General features: G+C 41.7%; 1 pseudogene; it reads right to left on the reverse strand.

Annotated features, from left to right (window-relative positions):
* Window positions 1-2,212: 2,212 nt before the first annotated feature.
* LOC101109635 (mitochondrial inner membrane protease subunit 1-like) lies at window positions 2,213-2,801 on the reverse strand (annotated as a pseudogene).
* Window positions 2,802-4,295: the final 1,494 nt, after the last annotated feature.

The raw sequence follows: 4,295 nt of genomic DNA on the forward strand, positions 1-4,295 counted from the left end.
AAGAGGCTCCTCACTAAAACTAGATCATTCTGGTACCCTGATCTCAAGCTTCGAGCCTCTACAGCTATGACAAGATAAACTGCTGTGGTTTAAGCCACACAGCTGAGGCTGTTTTGTTATGGCAGCCCAAGTGGACTAAGACATTCTTCCAGGCCCTGCTCCATCCAGTAATCCTGGGCTGGGACAACCCTTTGAGAGATTTCAAAATCTCTCAAGCCTCTGATCTTGATCAGTCATTAAAGATCATCAATCTTATACTCTTATCATAATCACAGTTTCATATCTTTATATCCAAGTACTTTTCGCACCATCATGAAGCCAAGAGAACATGTAAAGAGATGGTTTTACTGCAGCAATAAATATGTATAATAATCTGATGTTAACATAATCACCCATCTCTTTAGTTTACTCTACGAAGACACATCTTAGGTCTGTTTGGTTTTCCTTACTTGAAAATTCTCAGTCATTACATCAATATGCAATTGCTAACTCCCAAGGTTGGGTGAGCTGCATGTGGTATTTTGGGCATGTGTTTATAAGAAGATAGCCTTTGTTTTATGTTGATAGAGCAATGTTATCTTCTTCTGGCTGCCTTTCATAGACAAGGCAACTGTTCAAAACAAATTGCTTGGCAAATGCAAACTGTTTTGAACAAATTTTGCGAATTTGGACATGATGCTAAAGTTGACTTTTAATTTCCTACACGACAGACTATTGAAGTATGTTTCTTTGCAAAGTCTCTAAGTCCAAGTAAGTGAGTCTTTCAAGAGAGCAAGAAGTACCAGTTTCTCTGGCAAGATCTCAGGGGAACTAGGAGCCCTGTTGCTGCCAAAGTGTTGTCTCGCCACTTCTGTCCATGCCAGAACCACCTTTAGTTGTCCTTTTCTCTGGATATTATATTTTCTCTAACTTCCTTCTAATAATATGATCTTGTGCTCATATTTGTGAATCTGTATGAATTTGTTTCATGAGAATCAAACTCAAGAAGTATCAACTTAATTTTCTTAATTATTATTATTGGCAGCACTGCATAGCATGTAGGATCTTAGTTCCCTGACTAGGGATTAAACCTGTGCCCCCTGCGTTGGAAGGCAGAGTCTTAACCTCTGGATCACCAGGCAAGTACTTCAACTTACATTAAATTCTTAAATGAAACTAAATCTGGCTTAACCTCCATTGGCTTCAGTGGTGAAGAAATCCAATCCCAGACTTTGGGTGAAAGAAATAGAGTTGCCCTTTCTTCCTCCTTCATCTCCTCTCCTCATCTGGGTGAAAGTTCTTTGCCAAAGCCCCTGAGTAGCAGCCAGGGTCCCAAACTCTTTGCGTACTTGTAGCCAATCTATTCAGAGGCCCTGTCTCTGCAGATTTGAAAATAGTTCCTACCAGATTTCAGGAGAACTAATATCCTCCATCCCAAGCCCACCTCTTGTCCTCATGCAATATACTTCTACAAACAATAAACTTCTACAATAAACTTCTACTTCAACAAAGAGTTTAACAGGCAATGGCACCCCACTCCAGTACTCTTGCCTGGAAAAATCCCCTGGACAGAGGAGCCTGGTAGGCTGCAGTCCACGGGGTTGCGAAGAGTCGGACACGACTGAGCGACTTCATTTTCACTTTTCACTTTCATGCATTGGAGGAGGCAATGGCAACCCATACCAGTATTCTTGCCTGGAGAATCCCAGGGACGGGGGAGCCTGGTGGGCTGCTGTCTATGGGGTCACACAGAGTCTGACACGACTGAAGCGACTTAGCAGCAGCAGCATAATCAAGGTATGGAACATTTCTACCACCCCAAAATGTTCTGACATGTTCCCTTCCCTGACTCTAAGACTCAATCAACTACTGATTGATTTTCTGTCTAGGATACACCATTCTATCCGTTCACCTGTTGATCCACATTTAGGTTGTTTCCAATTTTTAGTGCTTGTGAATAATGTCTATAACATTTTCATAGAGGTTTTTATGGGAATGCATGTCTTTGATTAGATGTTTAGGAGTGAAATTAGGGATTGTGGATCATAGTATAGGTATATGTCTCACTATAGTAAGTTTTTGTTTAACTGTTAAAAAACTGCTATTCTCTAAAGTGGCTGTACCATTTTTTTTCTGAATAGCAAATAGTTTATTAGTAAATACATGGTTCCAGTGACAATAATAAACTCACCTGAACAGAAGACAATAATCAAATCAAAAGAACAAATGTTTGCTAATGATCAGAAAATCTGTGACCATTAGGGCTGTCACATAGAAATCCAAAATCACTCAGAGGCCAAATCTAAAGAAGATGCGTCCGCTTATTAGTTCATATGGAACAAGTCCATAGTACCTGAAATCTGTAACTGTAGATTATCACCTTTTAACCAAACATGACCTGTTGGCACAAAACAATGTCTTTTAAAGAAATCTGCTGGGCTACTGGTGAGAATTTTGTCTTCTTCAAAACCAATTACTCGTTTACAAATATGTGATTTTGGATCACTTGGGCTTTTTGTAATCACAATGTCATCTCTTTGGATACCATAAAAATGTCAATTAAGACTTTCTGCAAAGACAGTATCTGAATTTTGAATTGTAGGCTCCATTGATGGTTCAAAACACATGACAACACTACCAACATATTCAAAAGCACCATGGGCTATACAGCTATACTAAGTAGTATAGCTGACAAGCCAAAATGTTTTTCCCAGAACACCACGAAGCGTAGTTCTATGTAGACTCTGCCACCATTGACCATAGGTCTTTTCAACAAAGCATTCAGTTTTTAGTGTAGTTGCAGGGCTTCCAAGAAAAAACATCTAAAGCATGCTTCAAAGCATATACAGGTGATCCATGATTTCAGGATTCCTGGACCTGCAGAAGTCTGCCTGGCTGTACCATTTTGTGATCCTACCAGCATGATGTGAAAGTTTTAGCTGGTTCATATCCTTGCCAACAATTAACATTGTTAACCTTTGTATTCTTAGTCATTCTAGTAAGTGTGTATTATGTAAAATTTAAATACATCTCTATTCTAAATATACATGGAAATAACTCCATATAACAATACTAATGCCTCTGAGAGGGATATCACTTAGTTTAAGATGATATTGAGGCAGGAGGTAGCCATCCCCACCTCCCCCCACCCCCCGCCCCACCATGTAGATACTCCAAGATGAGACTAGCAGGACAATCAAGGCAGGAGGCTAAGTTCTGCCAAGAAAGGAGATGCTGCTGCTGCTGCTGCTAAGTTGCTTCAGTCATGTCCGACTCTGTGCAACCCCATAGATGGCAGCCCACCAGGCTCCACCGTCCATGGGATTCTCCAGGCAAGAACACTGGAGTGGGTTGCCATTTCCTTCTCCAATGCATGAAAGTGAAAAGTTAAAGTGAAGTCGCTCAGTCGTGTCTGACTCCTAGTGACCCCATGGACTGCAGCCTACCAGGCTCCTCCATCCATGGGATTTGCCAGGCAAGAGTACTGGAGTGGGTTGCCATTGCCTTCTCCAAAGAAAGGAGATAAGAGACCACATATCTCTCATTCTTGAAATCAGGAGAACTCCTCAACTGCGCATGGGCAGAAAGGTTCCTTGGAGCTCAAAAGGGGAGTGATGCTAAGTGATGCTAACTACCCGTAGGCCTCTTAGGTAGAATCCATCTTGGCTAAGAGATGTGTGGGCACACATGGGAAGATCTTGAGATATACCAAATATGAACTCTGAACCAGGGAAATCAAAATGATTGGCTAAAGGAAACCTGGAAGTAATGCCCCTTGTAAGTGATTTCAGCTACAATGAGGGCACATCTCTGCAACTCTCTCTTTGAGTCTGCCTGTGTGTCTATCCACACATACTATACTTTTTTTCCTCCTGGTAAACACTTGACTTGTTTCACTACTTTTCATCTTTGTGGGAATTCTTTTTCTGTAAATCTGCAGAGTCAGGGTCTTGTCACTGACCATTGGTCTAAGTGGCTAGGATTCAGTGCTCTCACCACCGCTACCCAATCCTCAGTCTCTAGCCAGGAACTGAAGCTCTGCTTCAAGCACCTGCAGGCCAAGGCCACCCAAGATCAATATCAGCTAACATCTTAGCTAGTATTCATTCATATAGTTTTTCCAGTATGCAAAGAGTTTGGGATCCTGGCTGCTATTCGAGGGCTTTGGCAAAGAGCCCTCACCCAAATGAGGGGAGGAAAGAATGCGGGAAGAAAGGGCAACTCCACTTCCTCCAGATCAAATGGTAAAATACCTCCTGATTGAGTAAACCCCACATGGAGGCCTTATCCTAATTGAGTGGGAGGAAACTTTTCAC

The sequence above is a fragment of the Ovis aries genome, chromosome 13 (genome assembly GCF_016772045.2).
Source record: "Ovis aries strain OAR_USU_Benz2616 breed Rambouillet chromosome 13, ARS-UI_Ramb_v3.0, whole genome shotgun sequence".
In the NCBI taxonomy this organism is placed as follows: domain Eukaryota; kingdom Metazoa; phylum Chordata; class Mammalia; order Artiodactyla; family Bovidae; genus Ovis; species Ovis aries.